At 45.0% G+C, this 19,377-nt stretch overlaps 1 long non-coding RNA gene across 2 annotated transcripts; it reads left to right on the forward strand.

Moving 5' to 3' along the window:
- Window positions 1-6,877: 6,877 nt before the first annotated feature.
- On the forward strand, window positions 6,878-18,369 carry LOC139057371 (uncharacterized). 2 transcript variants are annotated; one of them, XR_011512727.1, is made up of 5 exons: window positions 6,878-8,740; window positions 9,461-9,551; window positions 12,302-12,487; window positions 14,302-14,463; window positions 18,267-18,369. It is a non-coding gene; the product is annotated as an uncharacterized lncRNA (long non-coding RNA). The 2 variants fall into 2 exon arrangements; XR_011512726.1 differs by having other exon boundaries at window positions 6,879-8,740; window positions 18,264-18,369.
- Window positions 18,370-19,377: the final 1,008 nt, after the last annotated feature.

Here is a 19,377-nt window from a genome sequence, read left to right on the forward strand (position 1 = left end):
CTTCGGAGCGGAAGTCTCCAATGCGAAGCTTGGCCTTCCTGCCAGTTAGAAAAAAGCTGACCGTAGTTGTGGAATATGGAACCGAGACCCAGGTCTGAAATGGTCTTAACGATGAATGCGTGGAGCACGTTGTCGAAAGCCTTCTCGAGGTCCAGACCGAGCAGAGCCTTGACATCTCTGGAACGGCCATCCACAATCTGATGCTTGATTAGTTTCATGGCATCCTGTGTTGAGAGTCCGGCGCGGAAGCCGATCATGTTGTACGTGTAAACCTCGTTGTCTTTGAGGTACCCGTTAAGCCATTTGAGGACGACGCGCTCCATGACCTTGCCGACGCAGGAGGTCAGAAAAATCGGCCTCAAGTTTTAGATGTTCGGGGCCTTGCCGGGCTTGGGAATGAGCACCGTGCAGGCAGTCTTCCATTCTGCAGGTACAATGCAGCTCTTCCAGGACTCGTTTATCTTGTCGGTCAGAAAGACAATCGACGTGTCGTCGAGGTTTCTCTACATTCTGCTGGTGACTCCGTCCGGACCCGGCGCAAACTTGCGGTTGAGCGCGAAGATGGCCTGTCTGACCTCGGCAATGGAGAAGTCTTCATCCAGCTCGGGGCGGGGAGGGCCTCGGTAGTCCGGGAGTTGGGTCGACGGATCTCCGTCTCGACGGACAGGCAGGTACTTCTGTATGAGTTTTGCGACAAGTTCATCGACCGTGTTAGACCTGGTGGCTTCGTGAAGGGCCCGGGCCAACGTATGCCTTTGATTTGACTTCGAGCCACTTTCATCGAGAAATAAGGTTCTTCAGCATACCCCAGGATTTGCCGTTGCGCGTCTGTCCGTCGATGGATTCGCAGAGCTCGTCCCACTGCTGCTGGCATAGTGCCTTGCAGTGGTCTTCGAATACCTTGTTGAGCTCAGAAATCTTCTTTCGGAGTCTGCCATTGAGCCTTTGACCCTTCCATCGGCGGAGCATGGCGGTTTTGGCCTCGATCAGGTGGGCGAGTCTGCTGTCCATCCGCTCGACGCCGAGTTCTGTTTCCACTTTCTCGCTGGCCGCGGAAGCGTCGTTCCGGATGCCTTCACACCATTCTTCGAGAGTGGCGGATGCCCTGGCTCTCCCGGGTTCGTCACGAATCTTGCGAAAATGGTCCCAATCGATGAACGTGAATTCATTGACCCTACTCTGAGACACCTTGAAGTTGGTCTCGAGAATGTAGTGGTCGCTGCCGAACTCCATGGCGGTGTTCTCCCAACCCACGTCCTCGACGTTCCTCACGAAGGCAAGGTCGGGTGTCGAGTCCCGGGTGATGGAGTTGCCAATGCGCGCTGGAAAATTCTTGTCAGTGACTAGAGTGAGGTCCATCTCGTTGGCGTCTTGGCACAGGTTTCGCCCCTTGGTAGTGCCGTAGACGTAACCCCAGATGTCATAAGGTGCGTTGAAGTCGCCGACGACGACGAAGGGTCGAGGGCCAGCCAAGTCGGTCGCGTTCTTGAGAATGGTCTTGAACTGCTGGCGCGAGTCTCTGGGGTTGCTACATACATTGAGGAAGAACACGCTGTTTCTGCGCTGATTCCGCTGCGGAACGTCGAGCAGGATCTCAACCATGACATATTCGATTCTACTCCTCGCCAGCTTGAAGTCGTGGGTGATATGAGTTAGCCGTTTATCGATCTAGGTGCAAACCCCTCGCCCCACGGGCCGGCCCGACACGGCCCTGTATCCCTGGAGCGAGGCGGCGGATATTAATGTTTACTGGAGAACAATGACCTGAGGTTTCGCAGAGAAAGACCTGAAAAACGGTTGCAGAGGGGCTTTTTTGTTAGAATACCCTCTGCAGTTCCATGCAGTTCCATTGCCCAATGCGAAAACTCTCTTCGAATCTATCCATTATGGCTGACCTGACGGACTACCACCTGACGGGGCAGTTAGGCATGCGCAAAGAATGGGTCCTCCTGTCGCCGCACTGCTGGGATAATGAAGTGTAGCTTCCTTCCTTAATGAAGTGTAGCTCCCTAATGAAGTGTATGGCGGGAACGGTTAGCGGTTGTACGACGGAGGCGGATGAAGCCATTCGCGCCTCAATGGCGTCGATGCGATCTGCGAGAGCTCCGAGGCCCCTGTTGGGGTCCCCGAGCGCAACCTGAATTTGGCGAATGTTATCACTGAGGCAAGCGACGCTAGTAGTGACCTGTTTGAGGCCGTCTGCCAGCCCAATGAGACTTTGCTTAATCTCGCTGACTTCTGCAGACAACGCTCCCGATTCACATGTTTGTGTGAGTACTGCCCTGCGTTTGGAGGACGTCGCAGTACCGTCTACCGGAGCTGGGATAGGAGTCTCGGTGGCCGTGACTGACGTACCGTTACCCGACACATTCGAAACGAGTTTCCTAATATCTGCCATTTCGCTAACTAGTGTCTTGATGGTGTTCTTGAGGTCGTCGTTTTCTTTGCGTAAGCGAATGACTTCCGCGTCTCTAGCTTGCTCTGTGGGCGGGTTGCTACGAGATGTCGAAGCAGCCTGGGTATTGACGCCGGGCTTGGGTCGTACCAGATCGGCCCAAAGAAGGGCCGGCTGCTTTCCGCAACGTGTGGAGGCGAGCTGAGGCCCGGATGCTGGCTGGGTTCTGGAACCCGGGAGGCCCCTGGAACCGGATCTGGACCTGGATCTGGATCGCAACAGAGATCTTGACCTTGACCTGGCCCTGGAGACGGAGCGGCTCCTGGTGCGACCGCTGGAGCGGCCACGAGACCCGGATCTCCCCCTGGACCGGGAGCGGCTGCGACCGTATTGGCGTTAAGGCGATGCTTGCCGGCCTTGATTCGCGCTCTCCATGAGCGGCAAATGTTCGGCGTTGAGGGCGCGGGAGCGTTGCCCCCGTCTGCGCCTGACGAGATATGGCGTCTGAAATCGTCGCTTGCACTCCTTCGCGGCGGTAAGGTGGTCGCCTCCGCAAAGCTTGCATTTGGGATCGCACCTATGCTGAGCGTCGGGGTTTGCTTCTCCGCATCCTCTGCAGATGGCGTCGTTGGGCGAAGGGCAGACGTCAGAGTGGTGCCCGAGTCTCCCGCAGCTGTAACACACGTCCATTTGCTTGCGAAATAAAGTGCACCTGACGATAGTGCCGCCGTAGGAGACAAAATTTGGCACCCGGTACCCCTCGAACAGGACCACCACGGTGCCGGTGTTCTTGATTCTTTTGGCGCCCAGTGCCGTGGGATTTCCCGGGTTGACGAGTTTTTTGTCGATCGTCGCGGGCCCATCGGTAAGGGAGACGCCTCGGATGACGCCCTTGCACGTGTAGTGGGGGCGGCCTCGAAAGCGCTCACCTCGAAACGTTGGCCAGTGACGGAGATGCACTCGATGCCGACGTAGCCTGCAGCGTTGTCCCTGTTTGGTGTGCTGATCACCATTATGTTTTGTTGAAAGCTGGGACACATCGTGTCGGTGTCTCGCGACGCCGAATCGAGCCCGGCAGCCTGCCATATGGCGTCGGCGACTGCGGTAGGTCCACACTTGCTGATACACAGGCCTCCCCTGGGCCGCACGACGATCTTTGCCTCTTCCTTGGGCATCGGAGGCATCCTGGCCCCTCGAATGATCTTGCTTTTAATGCCCGCGCGGTCGGCGCTACGCCGAGCGTTGAAACCGGTGTTATGCTGAACGTCGGCCGCACTGGCATTGGCCGCGGTTCTCTTGCTCATTGAAGAACGTCTGGCGGCAATGAGCTGCCAACCGGAGTCTTTAGTGAAGTCCTCGGGGGATAAGAACTCCCCTTCCACCTCACACTCCATTACAAAGTCCGTGGAAAAGCCTACGACGAGAAGAGGTGGGCGAGCGATGCCTCGCCTCGCGAACCATAACACGGTTAGGCACAGCACACGGTCACGGCGTAGTCGAAAGAAAAACGGCAAGAAATGTCACAAAGGTCCACCCACCCACAAAAGTCGGCTATCGGCGTGTTCCTTCACGGATCCGAAAATGTGGAAAGTTCAGGGGCACGCACTCGAAAAACATCCGAAAATGTTGGCAAAAAGCGGGAGCTGAGCGAACCACGTCAGATGTGGCTCAAACCCACGCTGCAGGGAAATTCCCGGAGCGAGTACCCAGAACCCCGATTTACATGGAAACCAATTAAAATTATGACGAAACTGGCCCATCAAAGGAAGTGCGCGATATAAATGTTTTCCAAAAGCACCTTTCTTCAAAAGCTGCCAGTCTTGTGGCCATATAAACAAATATTGCTTTCGAAACATATGGAAAATCCTCAAAATGCTGAACACCAGTGTTTTTCGTTGGGGAGCGGGAAGTTCCCAAGCTGCTTCATTCACCGAAGCGTTGAGCATAGGAGCGGAAGAGAGATCGCCATTCTGGGCTGTTAATTCGGAGTTATTGAAGTTATACAGTCGACACTCGATGGTTAGTGACAATCCGCGAAGATACCACCAATGGTATGCGCCATTCGCGTACCATTGGTGGTATCTCCGCGCATTGTCACTAACCATCGAGCCTCGATGGTATAACTACAATAACTCCGAATTAACAGCCGAAAATGACGATCTCTCTCCCGCTCCTATGCGCAACGCTTCGATGCCTACAAACGTCTACAGCTTGGCCACAATGCTGGCACTCAACTGGCTAAGTGCGCGGTGTCTGTAAACTCCGAAAACTACTTACGCTGATTCATACAGAATCCGTGCACCTCACTTATTGGTTGCTACACGTACACACCTTGCCTAAGCAGCAGCTGTACCTGTTACAAATGAGTATGTACCAAGCGGCGGTTAGTGTTCTGATACGGATGTGCGCGATGCGGGCGATTCGCGCATTAATATATAATTGGATCTCGTGTGCTTACCTCCAGGCCCGAACTGACATCATTCTATACATACATACACACATCATAGACATACATACATACATACATGCATACATACATACATACATACATACATACATACATACATACATACATACATACATACATACATACATACATACATACATACATACATACATACATACATACATACATACATACATACATACATACATACATACATACATACCAGGGGCGTAGCCAGGGGGGGGGGGCTTATGGGGCTTCAGCCCCCCCGAAATTTTTTAGTGCTCTCATGCGCCGCCGACGAAAACACCTCCCGGCGCCGGAAATCATGCTCGATTTTGTCTAGAATGTCCTTAATTCACGCTCTAAAATACATTTTAGCGCAAACATTGAGAAATTGGGCTGCATTTCGTGGAAACGCCCATGCATCGGGACTCTCATATCGTAACGCAAAGAGCCCTACCGAGTACAAGATTTCAAGGGCGTTTTGATGGCGAGCGGCCTCGTCTCGGCATCTCGCGGAGGCCGCAGTATTTATGGAGCGCCTGGATTTCAATTCTGAAACTTTGTGGGTATAAAGTTCTCATAACAGTTTGATGCGAAAGGTGCATTGACATTTCCAAAGTCGTGCTTTAGATTTTCAATTCCGGAACTTTGTGGGTTTAATGCTGTTGTAAACATTTGACGCCAAAGGTGCATCGACTTTTCTAAAGTCGTACATCGGGCCATACAACGAGACAAGCCAAATCAACATACTATCAGACAAGTTGACAAAGCACGCAGCGAGGTCCGACGAGACAAAGCGTTGTGGCGGTTCATTTGTGCCATTAGGTCACAGAAAAGATATGAACGTTTTTTTTTTCACCTGCACCAAAGTATCCATGTCAAGACACTAAAGCCACCATTGTAACTAAGTTCTTATTTATTTTTCTACCTAGTCTTTTATTCGCGAGGATATATTGAGCCTCTTTCTCTCTCTCTTTTTTTTTGTTCTCGCAGCCCATGGGCTGCTGATCCAACCAGAGCGCATGCGTTTTTCTCGTGCTGCATCGACAACCGCGCGGCGCACTTGGATGCGCGTTCGTTTTTTTCTGGCCGACTGCATTTTCACCTGGCAGAGTTTTGGACGCGTTCTGGCTAGCAGACGAGAAAAAGAAACAATGCATAGTCGCTCGCCGCCAGCACTGCGGGGACTCGACGGATTGCGACGCATTCGCTTGAGCGCAACCTCTCCGGAAAATTTTGTCTCGCCGGTGTAGGATACCGAGCAGTATGCGTATGGTTTTCTGTGGATCAAGCGTCACACGTTTTCTTCGATATTCCTTACACTGTAAAAAATTTCCGTAATTATACGGGGGATTTCCGTCATTATACGGAGGACTGCAAGTAAAAAAACGGAAAATCGGTCATTGTCACAAAAAACTGCAAAAACTGCCGTTAAAATACGGAAAGTGCTCTCCGTTTTCAGCTTAACGGACATTTTGCACGTATTATTACGGTAACTGCCCTGTTTTGCACGAAACAGACGGAATTCCGTATTATTATTATGCGAACATCCGTATTTTCGCGACGAAAACTATACCCGCATGCTGTCTAAATGAGCATGCACTTGTACTCGCAGAGTTCCATCCAAGAACAATTTATTGAACAGGCGAACTGTACACATTATGAAGACACGTGCAGACTCAGCCTTCTACCGAAAGCTTCAATAACAGATCGTATAGATATACATTGACGCGCACTCTCTCTCTCTCCATATATATATATATATTATTCGGTGTAAACGCTGTGCAGATTATAATACAACATATATGTGTAAGTGGACGAAGTGTGGTGGATACACGTTCCAATCTCCAATGAAAACAAACTTGCACCGCTCAGCTGCTGCATGGTGCGCTGACAATGACATCGGCGCTGTATGTGCATATATATATATATATATATATATATATATATGTGTGTGTGTGTGTGTGTGTGTGTGTGTGTGTGTGTGTGTGTGTGTGTGTGTGTGTGTGTGTGTGTGTGTGTGTGTGTGTGTGTGTGTGTTCATCAACACCAGGCGAGCGTCTTTGTGGATCGGGCGGCCAAAATTAATTATTTCAACGTCTCGATTCAAAGCGATGGTCCAACATTGAAGGCGCGATCTCACTCTTTTCATCAATGGAACATCCGTGGTCGTTCACGATCATCAATAGCGCGGCCACAACTCGTTTTTCGGTTTGTTGCTCGTCGTCTTTTCTGTACACCTGTATTTTTCTTTCGGGCATAGCATATGCATATGGGCTTAGTAACGCTGATCATATGCGCAAATATATGCGTGTTCTCGCAATGTTCTCAAATTAAGCGCTTTGTAGTTAATAACGCAGCATATATGTTTAAGTGAATGAAGAGCCGGGGACATACGTGCATACGTAAACAAGCTTGCGGCACTCAGGTGCTGGTACACTGGGAATGACATTGGTGCTCTATACGCCAAAAATTGTGCGCACTCTAAATCAGTACCGAAACGCAGGGAGTGGTATAATGACCGTAACTGCGTTTACATTTGGCAATAAATGGTCTCGAAGGGGACTGGCGGCCTATAGATCCAAGTACAACGGTCGGAGGAAATTTTCGAATGCGGCAAGCAATTAACCCAAGTGTCAAAGAGCACTGCTGAACTGCAATGTAGTTGGTTGAACTCATTCCCATGATATTTACAAAATATCTCGTCTCTGACAATAACTGCCCATTCATTGAGACAAATCGATTACGCATAATCTTCACTGTTCATGTGTTAATTCTTGCGGTAAGATGTAATCGCAAACATTTGGTGCTTCATCTTGAAACAAGACCGGTAAGCGCGCTCGTTCTTGTACGGTAGAATCAAGAACGCGAACATGCACCGACATGTATGTAAACTACTGGAAGGTGACTGAAGATGAAGGACCTATTACCGTGCTAGTACTGTGTATACTGTCAAAAAGAAGAAAAAAATATTTCGGAAAGAAAGAATGCCCAGTGTCGAGATGTAACGATTCAAGCTTTATTTCTTTTTGACCTATAGAATGCAACACCACTAGTTCCACGTGCTTTATGCATGGGTAATGTTATGACACAACTCATTATTTAACCGTTCATTACATGCACCAACCCGCCCAAATTATCACTGTACTCGAGCTTATGGACGCATCGCAGTGCACTGCTTTGCACTTCATTGTAGCACAGGGGTTTGCTATCGCCAGTAGCGAATGCTTTGGTTGACCTCCCTGCCTTTCTTCCTTTTGAATTCTCTCTCCCTTTGTATAAAACGCACTAACTTGTGGGAGAGAAAGCATTCTCCTCTTTTAGAATTCAATTAATTGTCAAGCAATTATATTGCAGTTCCAGTAACTAGAGCACAAATGCGAAAACGAAACCGATTCTCTTCGGTTCTCCGCGCTCAGAGTGCGGCACCAGGGGGCAGGGCGCGCTGCGCGTCCGTTGGAGTGGCAGACGGAGATGCACATGTCTAGTCAGCCGGCATTTTTCGAGTCGTGTTGTAAATGTTGTTAATTCGCCGTAAATATCTCTTGATTTGTACTCAAGGGTGGAGCAAGACCCCAAGGAAGAGAGATTGACTCATCGGGAGCGAAGAACAGAAACGATGGATGGTTACGCTGCTTGGGTCTCGGCACGTTCAAATTGGCAAAGTTCCGAATTTGTTGCTGTGTTGTGTCCGCTTGTGCGCTCGTTATTTGCCGTCATCGCTCGGAGATATTTGCGCTGGATGTCTTTCACTTCGTGTACAAAACTCTGCTCGCTGCGGCATCGAAGAAGTTGTCCTGTGTTTGGGTGCACGTATGCGCTTGGACACGGATAGCCTGCTTGCTCTCAACGGGTGTTCAACAGTCTACGCGCGCTGGTAACTTGCTCATGAGGTAAGCCCATTTTAATCTTATTTGTTTTGCATAACGTAGGTGTTAAAATGATGTGTGGTAAGCCGGTGTCGCGAACAGAAATATTGTTTCAAAAGACCACTATGCAACGTCTTAGGGCAAAAATCACGCATGAATGGGGAAAGGATAAAACCTATCTCTTCAGATCGATTCCAGTCGTAGCGCGATTGGCTCGATCGCAATTTCCGTGAGGTACTTCTAACCTTTTGTTCACTCGCGTTAAAAGCGTAGAATAAAACTGCGTTCAGTTGAGCTCTTGTATTGACGCTTGTATTGGCTTGAGAGCATACTGTATCCGATACAAGAACTTCTGTTAAAATACGGAAATAAACGTTCGAGGCAATAGCAGTCGCTCACTACCTGTGATCGTTACTTTCTTGCTTGGGTGCACGTTTTAATTGTGACCGGAAAAAAACGTCTTGCTGCACCGTTTGCGGTGCAGCAAGACGTGTTCCTTCGAATGATGTCTGGGCAGTCAAGGCATTCGTGCCACTAAGCAAGCAGTAAACGGGGTATCAGTGCGAAAACATTTGGACATACAAGAGAAGCGAATGGTATCACCATAGACTCTTTTATTTGACGAATAATTCAGTTGTATTACTAAAGCGGAGAGTGGATATGCATGAAAGTCAGATTGTATTGATACTAAGCAAAAACAAGGTAACTTATCATTACTAATCAATCCTTTTCTTTTACTGAAAGGCAAGTTGCTGTTGTGCTGGAGCTGAGAAGAGGTCTGCTGCCTGCAATGGGTCCATCTCTCTCAAGTTATTGCAGTATTATAGCTCTCAAGGTGAGTGGATTTTTTTTTCTCATAGCTATTTGCCACCTGAATCAGGACCGTTTACTTAGCTGTGTAGGTGATCACTGTTAGTGACATTGGAGTGCTGGTGGACCAGCACTCCTTTATGATTGCAACGCATATGACAGAGTGCAGCTGTGGCAGTATGCAAAGGTGTTAATCTACAAGCCAAATTAGGTTCTTTGAGGTAATATGTTAATATATTGATGACATTGGATTGTGGTCTAGCAGGCAAAAATGCTAAACAAAAAGAAATTTTAATTTGCACTTGGTAAGATGTGCAAGCAATTCAGGCTGTTATACATGAAATGGGACATTTGTAGATGTCTTCTACAGTGCTGCAGTCCTGAATGGCTTCAGAGTTTAGTGATACCACTATAATTTCTCTGTAGAGCATGCAGCACAGTTTAGCATTGGGGGAGGCTGGCATCAACAGGCGTCTACTTACTGTGAAGTTCAAGTGAGGTGTTACTGTTAGGGTGACTATATATAATTTATGGTTTAATTCTAGTCTTGTGTCAGGCAGACATAGTTTACCCATTTGGTTAAACAATAGAGATGTAATATCTATGTATACAAGTATTACCCATTCATTTATGCCATTTAGACAATGGCAGAAATGCGTGGGTAATACTTGTGTACATAGACAATACATCACTATTGTTTAACCAAGCGGTGCCCCTGCATGCTAAATTTTACAGGGCTATTATTAAGTAATGTCAGCTTTTGTTGTAACATTAAGGCACCTTTTATATTATTACAGATTACCACCATTGTGCACCATCATAGTGTCATATTTACACTAAATGTATTTGACTTTGCTATAAAACCTTGCACAGCGGTGCATCGTGAAATTTTTTTTTATAGTTTCTGGCCTCAGAATGCACTTCACGTTATATTCTTGTTTGCAACAAGACTATAAATGCAGGTTTCTCTCCTTATGTTTTGTGGCACTTCAAACTGCGGCGAGCTAAACCACTGGGCAGCAATACTGGATACGCTACTGCGTGTGGAGCTGTCTTCAAACACACACAAGGAATACATCATTGCTTTTTAGCACAAAATAACGGACACAAGAAAGACGACAGAACAAGGCGCTACTCTCAACTGACATCACTATATTGCGTCCCTCCTTTGTAGACAGCAGAATCTAGAAGAACATTTGCTGTGAACACCAAGTGCAGGAACCACCAACATCTGATCAAAAAAGCACACTCATGCGACAGAATCCAAAAAAGAAACATATTGAGCACTTTACAAGGTTAAAGAAAGCACACTAATGCACTGTGACCCCAGTGACTGTATGAAGAAAACTTCTGATAACTCTCTGGCGGTGGTATCACGGCCCTTTTTTCAAAATCGTAGCATCACGAAACATTGCGAACCTAAGCGATCCATACCAACAGGCACAGGTTCCCATTTGGCTCAACATTGTAAAATATGGAAGTGCAAAGCCATGTTTCGTGATACTACGATTTTGAAAAAGTGCTGTGATACCACCGCCTGAGAGTTATCGGAAGCTTTCTTCATACAGTCATTGGGGTCACAGTGCATTAGTGTGCCTTCTTTAACCTTGTGCAGTGCTCAATATGGTTTTTTGGATCCCGTCGCATGAGTACGCTCTTGTGATTGGTTGTTGGTGGTCTCTGCACATGGTGCTAACTGCGGATGTTCTTCTAGATTCTACTATTTATAAAGGAGCGACGCAATAAAGTGATGTCAGTTGAGTGTAGCGCCTTGTGCTGGTCGTCTTTCTTGTGTCCATTGTTTTGCACTTAACAAAGTATTTATGGATTCACACCAACTAGCCCGCCAACACATTGTGTTGCGGGCACTTCTGAAGTACTGTCTGTCCAATAACCTTGGTGGCATAGAAGCGCCGTCCACTTCTATGCGTTGCTTTCTGTTTCATTGTGGCATGACATCACATTATAATCATAATGTGTATGTACTTTTTCCAAGAGACCCATATTCCTATCCTTGTGTTGTATTTGCTGTCGCATTATTTATGTGCAAATGACCAGTGCTCCGAGCTCCATTTTATCGCAAGTAAACTACTGGTACCTAAACAGATCTGTATATCAGAAAACCAAAGCTGAACTGCCGAACAGTACCAAGCGGCAGCCTTAGTGCAGTGTCAAGTAGTCAGATTTTATTGGTCATGCAGAGGTACACAGGATAGCTCTTTATTACTTGCTGAATAATTAAGCTGTGTGAAAACTGAGTATATATGTAGCTTCAACCACATGCTATTGGTCATTGCTCCTGCCCTCATCAAATGTAGAAGATTATCACGGCATTTCCTATTCTCTTTTTCCTTAATACAGTGGGATTACTGCATGCGTAAGTAGGAAACGGATCACATAGGCAATCAAAAGCCAACATTGTGTAAACTTGGAACATTGATTGTACAGTTTGATGACCCAGAATAAGTAGGAATACACCATAAATGATTGACAATTAACTTTTACTTGACACAGGGCTAAAGCATACAGTAAGCATACTGTATGCTCATATGGTGTCACATCAATTTAAATTTTAGTGTAGCTTTACAGTGTACGCTTCTATTGTTGTATTCTGTCAGAGGAATGATAATGTTTCGCGTGTATAGCAACTAGACTGTCTATATACAGAAGTAAAAATGTGTGAACTGTATTTTTTAATGATTTGATAGAATGTGTAGCACAATAAAGCCATACAATCAACACACAGTGATGTGACTTTCTCTGCACATGTTGCAGGTTCAAAAAAAGTATGGTGGAAGCTGTTGCCAAGGTTCCGACCAGAAAAGACAGCCAGTATAAAAGGGTCCACGCCACTGATCTCTACTACAGGGGATGAACAGCACATCGAGCGCCCTCGACTGAAGCCGGCCTTGTCCCGGAAGTTGGTGCTTGACAACTTTGCGGCAGCACTTTGTTGCACGGGTGTGTAGCATTTCTTCCCCTAACATGCCTGCCTGATGTGCCATAAACTACCCAAGCAGTGTTTCGAGGTGTCCAGAATTTTTCCATTGTAGTGTCTACAGTGTCGCTAACATAAGTGGCGTGCAATGGAAACACTGGTAAATCAGAAAAAACTTGATGTAAAAGAACACTATCGTATACGGGTTCAGATTGTCATAAAAGTGCTTACCAGACATGTAGAGACCTCCTAAAATGTGAAAAACCACAAAGAAAAGTTTTTCGGCAGCAATATTATCTGATCGCACGCACTAGTTAGTCCACCATATGCCCTGCTTCCAGGACAAGCGACTGCATGACATCGCATTTCCACTGGCTTCACCTGCATCCGGTGCGGTGTGCTGCACCCAGCGAAACATGTTAGAAATCAGTGGTGCACAGTGTTTTCTGTCCCCTTTCTCGACGCCTACTGAACACATGTTAAACTGTTTCCAAAGCAGACAAACAGAAGGAAAGGGTTCTGAACACATTGCATTTTAAAGTGGCTGGTACTGGGTAACGCAAGTACTGTGGCATAGTAGATTTGCACCAGGCAACCTGGGTTCCCAAAAAGGCTACTGTTTACTTGCAAATGGCCAACGTATTGTGAGCATGTTGAAGTTCTTTTTTTATTCTCATCGCTTATTTAGCTAACGGAGACAGCTTTCACAACTGAAGAAGCCTTGGAAGCATGAAACACTTCACAAAACCAGCTTCAATATATCGTGTCTGCATCACAATTTCATGGCTGCATGAGTGAACCCTCTGGTTAACATGTAAGAGAGTTCATGATGTTTGCCATGCATTATCCAGTTTATTTACAGGTCAACCCTATCTTGAGATTTAAGCTGATGTTGCGTTTAGAGAAATTATGGCCGAGAGCCAGCTTTTGAGAATACAGATTGAGCTTGACAGATTAAACGCCAGAACAAGTCGTTGAGGATTTCAGATCAAGAATCTTCAAAGGCCAGTTCATTTAGTGGTGTTAATATTCTGCTCGAAGTTGTTGATTGTTACGTTCATATGGTGCCCAAGCATTGCGGTAACAACTTCACTTGGAGTACATAGCAAGGGTGTATTCAATGTAAGCTGCTGGCTTTTTTTCTGTGTTTTCAAAAACTGGTTTCTTGTTCAGTTTAAATTTTCGAATTTTGCATTGTTTATTAGGTGTTGTGTCTTGTTTCCTTTTCCTGCAGCTTCTTAGTTAAACATCTGAATAGTGAACACAACTTGACCTTTTGCTTGATTGCCTAGATTACATGCCCTCGATGCAAAACAATTTCACTTCAAAACTGCTTGTGCCACACTGAAAGAATAACTTGAAGCAGCCATAGCCACCAATAACACGCAAGAGATGATTATGAAAATTTTAATATTGTTTTTTGATCTACAGGGTGTCTTAACTATCGTGCACCAAGATTCAGAAATATGTAAATGCGATGTAACTAGACAAAATGAAGGTAATGTTTGCCATCGCCTGGAGATACTCTGATTATATTGTGCATTCTGCCTAATTACATAATTCTTAATTATTTATTAAATATCTCAAATAATTAAATGAAATGTGTCAATGAAAAGTTGTAGAGCAATATGAAAGCCTCCTGATACACTTTTTTGTTACTGTTACTCATTGTGTGCTACATAAAAGTGTTTTTCCAAGGAATAAGCCTGCGAATACACATAAAGTGTCTTGAGTGGCCAGTCATGTGTCAGTTTTGTGGTGCAAAGCCACGAATACAACTTAAATGGGTTCTTTTAAGAAAAAGACTTAGCTCAGCAAATTATCTTTCTTTGTGCAGCCTGTGGAGACAAGGTTTCTTAGACATGGCCGTGGCCCTCAAGGAAGATGCCGAGGCCACAGGCAGTTCCTCCAGTGACCGTGAAAAGGTCCCCTGGGGCACAAGTCTGGTTTGGCACCCCCACCTTTCTCCTGCAGCTTTTCTGTCTACTTAGCTAACCAGGTGGGTCAATGATGGCAAAGGGAAAAAAAGAATCAACAGCATCAAACGCAGAACTTGCTCAAGCTCAATGCATTTTTGGTGTGAAGTTTTTCCCTTATCATTTATCAAAAAAACGGGTAATAAGTATATGATATGGTCTTCATACGGACACCTCTTTCCCACAGAGAATTAGCAGTAAAAAAAGCAGCTTATGAAGGCTTGAATATTAGCTAGGATGATGTGGCATAGATAGGATAATGATTATGAATGTTTCTAATGAAGGCAGTGGTAGTAGAGTGAATAATCTGAGTTTATATACAGATTGAAAGACATTTCGTTCCAATGCCAGAATTTTAAATCATCCCAAATAATTCTTGCATTTTATAGTCTTCATTTTATAGTTCTTGATGCTTGCTTCTTGCTGACATCATTCTTATGCTGCATAATTCACCTGTTATAAATTCCCTATTTCCCCCATTCAAGCAACTTTACATTGATCATAAGAAACCTCGTAGATGAGTTCCAGAAACTTGCTGATGAGATTAGGGGGCGGCGTGTACCCCAGGCCGCTTTCAAGGGCCTCATATCTTGCAAATGTTAGAAATACTCCTGCTAAGCAAGTTCTTGGTGTCATACAAGGTTATTTGCGAATACGAATTTGCCTAAATTTAGAAAACAGCCAATATAAAAAATGTCAAGCGATATCGCTGGCGATACACACACACATTCCAACTGAACTAAATGCAAATAAATATAGCACCAAATGCAGAATCATTGGCATGATGCCATTCTTTCAGTGGAATAAAATCTGTCCTGCATTGTAAATCTGGAATCCTTTATAATCCAGACTACTAAATACTTATGAGGGTTGTAGCGTAAAATATGCATGTATTTATTTCTCGTTTCTTTACTTTAGGACCCGATAATGCTAAAACAGCAGTGAAAGAACTGATATCACAGTACCTAATACTTTATATTGCTCCAGAAATCCGTTTCTCTGCCGATCGCAGCATTCGACACTAACAAGAAGGCACATAACACTTAGGGTGGTGCTATTCACTTTGATTGTTTGGGAACGAAACCCATAATGTACATGTTATGGCCCTACGTGTCATTACGTTTGAACAACAAAAAGGTTGGGGGTTTGCATTTTGCAAAACTGCATGGAGGTTTTCACTGTGTGCATATAAAATTAGGAACCTTCCCAGCTCATACTAAATGCATTCTCCAAAGCTTTAGGTTATACAGGTGCACTACTTTACACAGAACACACTCTTTTCCCTCGTCACGGCTCACACTCTTAGGCAGAGTTACACCCTTTGAAGTGCCCCTTCTTCCACACAACGATAATTGTCATCTGCCTTTATGCATTTTCTTTCTTTAACGCTGCGAGCCCTGTGCTTTCCAGTAACGAACGGCATGCGCGTTATCAGCATGATAGCATTCCCGACAACAAAGTAGCGGGCGTGGCGTCTTCAAGAAAGGAAACGCATCGAGGCAAATAACGATTATTGTTGTGTGGCAGAAGCGGCACTCCAAAGGGTGTAACTTTGCCTAAGAGTGCAGGTGGTGATTCAGATTCTTCAAAGGTGTTTCATTGTATGGGATGGCACATCGCGCTTCACTTATTTGCAGAATATTGCATTCCAATTGTGTCATATGAGATAAATCCATTAGAGAGCTTTAGCTTGCCCTAAATTTATTACAGCTGTGTACTGGTAAACTGGCCGCAGCTTGCAGTGCTTGTGGAAAAACAATTGTAACTGCCATATTATATGTAACTGCTAGTGCACAGGCATAGGCAGCAGCAATGGTTAGAGTACACTTGTTTCTTCTATTCTGGGGTATGCATCCTCCACCAGAAAGTAGTTTTTTTCGTCTTCCTCTTCTACCATATTGGAATGTGAAATGGGGTGTAATTTGTAGGATATACTCTTGCATAAACTTAATGAGCATTTATTCTCGTCTGTGCCACAGATCATTGTTGCTACCACTGTAAAAGCAGGGTGCCTGTTTACAGCACCCATAGGGAACAATCTGTGAATCTTTAACGAACAGTAACGATAATGAATAATCGAATAATTTTTAGTAATTTTCAACAAATTTAGCACTCTTTGCTTTCCACTACGGTGTTTTTCAAACTCTAATATTGGCACAAGGTTTGAGTGCAGGATGTCATTTTGTGTGAAAGAGTACACTTGTGCGCATAACACCTCATCGTCAACATTCTGCTGCACAGAATGTCATTAGCTTTTGTATGCATTGGTCACTATCTCACAAACCGGTTGCTCCTTTGTTAGTTGGAATGTAGCATTTATGTAAAGCACATTTGATGTTCTAACAAAAAGCATTGTGCCCTCTTATCCCCTAATTCTCCTCACTTGATGCCTAGTGTTGTAATAGCATGGTTGACACCATGAGAGTCAGTGTGGTGAATAATTGTCTGGTGGAGTAGGGGGTGTACGTTAACTTAAGCAACTTTTCCAGACGACTTGAATCAGTATTGTGGAATGCTGGTTTTTTTTTCAATCACTGTTACCTAGTTTCACTTTGGTTGTGGCAACAAGTATAATGTAGTTCGCTAGCACTCCTGCCAACACATATAATGTGCAGGCATCTGTGTTGAAAAAAAGACCAGCTAATGGTTTGCCAGGAGCTAAGGTCCATTTAGACCATTAAATTTTGAACTTACACCGGTGGAAATAACTGGTGAATGAAAGCACACCCAGGAGAACTGAAGCAAGAATGCGAGTCGGCCTAGTTGGAACAAATTCATCTTGAAACTTATTGTGCGCAGCAAACAGGGACGAAGAATAGAAGAAACACAAGGACGAGCGCTTAACATTGTGTTTCTTCTATTCTTCGTCCCTGTTTGTTGCGCACAATAAGTTTCAAGATGAGCAGGAGAACTGACCATAATATTTTCTTTCATTATAACACCGCTGAAGCTTTGAACTGCATTTAAACTGGCTTGTTTAAAAAATGACCCATTTCCTTGTTCAAGTAAGACAAAGGTTCCACAGGAAGACAGAAACTTGAAGCCGTCAACAGCAGCATGAATATAAACAGCACTCGACGTTTTGCAATCTTGCACCTGGTTATATTATCCATCCCATTTTTTTCCACAGGCTGTTCTTTACTGTTTTATGGTCATATCCAGTTTAATTTTAATGTCCCTATTTTTTAATATTTGGTTAATATATACTTTCTTCATCGGCTTGCAACAAAATATATATTCATAATGTGCCTTCATTTACCATTTGCAGTGATCTTAACCAGATGCATCTTGATACAAAATTTATTTTCCTTAATTCTTCGTTTTCCTTTTTCAAAAGTGCAAACTGTTTATCTTGATACCTATTTTGTCTTCTGGGAAGATTGGTTCTACTGGATTAATGACTGCATACATGTGTACATCGTTTTCTGTTTTGGTCACCCCTACTCTTGGCAAGTACTGACAGCATTGCTCATACCCGCTCCATCACGATCACCACTGCTAAGCACACCCTTCCTTCCTTTATTTTAACACTTTGGCTTCTCTTGACCTATTATATGCACCAGTTACTTCTCCCCCAATGAGGCTAGGGGCCAGTGAGATATGCACAATCCCACAACACAGCCAAGGAAAACATTTGCTACCCTAATGACAAGCACCTATGTCGAAATGTTGGCTACAGCAACATCCCTTGTGCCAGCAATGTTGATCTACTTACATGTTTTTCTAACACAGAAGTTACTGCTTTCTCGTGTTCTGTGATTAAACTTTTTTGCCGCTTTCTTTAGGATGGATATTCACGAAGACTATTTGTTTCTCCTAACAGCAGCAAGTTTATCCTTGCAAGTGTTTGGAGTCAAGAACAACTTTCACCAGGAAGAAGTGCAAGACGAGTGATTGAAGAAAATAAAGTTGCTTCTGTGATCTAAGAACTTGAGGACTGAAATGTTGCACCTTTTTGTGTATATGCTATGCAGTGCATTCATATCACAAAGTGCAAAGTGTTTTATCTCTGCAGCCATGTCAGTGTGTTGGCAAGACAATTTTCTCAATGGTGACCTGCTGCTTTGACTATGAGCTGCCTTCATGACATTTGCATTAAAGGAGATGTACTATCGTGGACAAAAGTACCCTGGAAGTGCGAGCGTTGACCAAATTGCATTTCTGCTCAAGACCGCTGAAAACAGTGGGTCACGTATGCACATGCTGAACGCAGATGGTGGCACGGCTGATCCCAGCAAATAGCACACCAATGAAATTCGGTCGACTCTCGCACGTCCTGGGCAATTTTGTGCCCGATGGCACATTCTTCGAATGGATATGCTCTGCAAGATGAAATACGGGAAGCACCTGTACTTTAACGGTTATAGTACAGATTCAGAATACAGAATCTTCCGTTTTCTAGATACAGAAGCACTCGTATCTTGTATTACGGTCTCCTTTTTTACAGTTGTCCGTTCTACGGAAATGACCGTTCTTAATTTACGGAAGAGTGTTCGGTCACAAATTACCAGCAAATTTTCTGTAAAGTAAGGCAAATTTTTTTTACAGTGTAGGTAGCCAAACTAGGTGCCCAAAGTAGGGATTTGATTGTAGCCAACATGCTTTCCTTTGCGTTATTCTATTTCGCCGCTCCCCGCCCCACAAAACAAAAAAACAAAGAAGACGTTGTGGCGCAGCGAATTGTCGCATGGTGAAAGTTCGATTTTGTTACTTCTTTTGCGGAAAGTAATGTGCCACGGGACGCTTCAGTTGCCGGATACTATTATATTATTGCGATAGCAGCTATATGAAGACTGCAGGCGCATTCCTGCCGTTGCCCTCATGTTCCGTATAAATAAAGGCCAAGGGCGATAACATCGTGACCGCATGCTCTATGTGCGAGTGAAAGCGTGGGGGGAGAGGTTGAGCCGACGATGGTGGCTCAGTCTTGTGTGTAC

The sequence above is a fragment of the Dermacentor albipictus genome, chromosome 3 (genome assembly GCF_038994185.2).
Source record: "Dermacentor albipictus isolate Rhodes 1998 colony chromosome 3, USDA_Dalb.pri_finalv2, whole genome shotgun sequence".
Lineage (NCBI taxonomy): Eukaryota > Metazoa > Arthropoda > Arachnida > Ixodida > Ixodidae > Dermacentor > Dermacentor albipictus.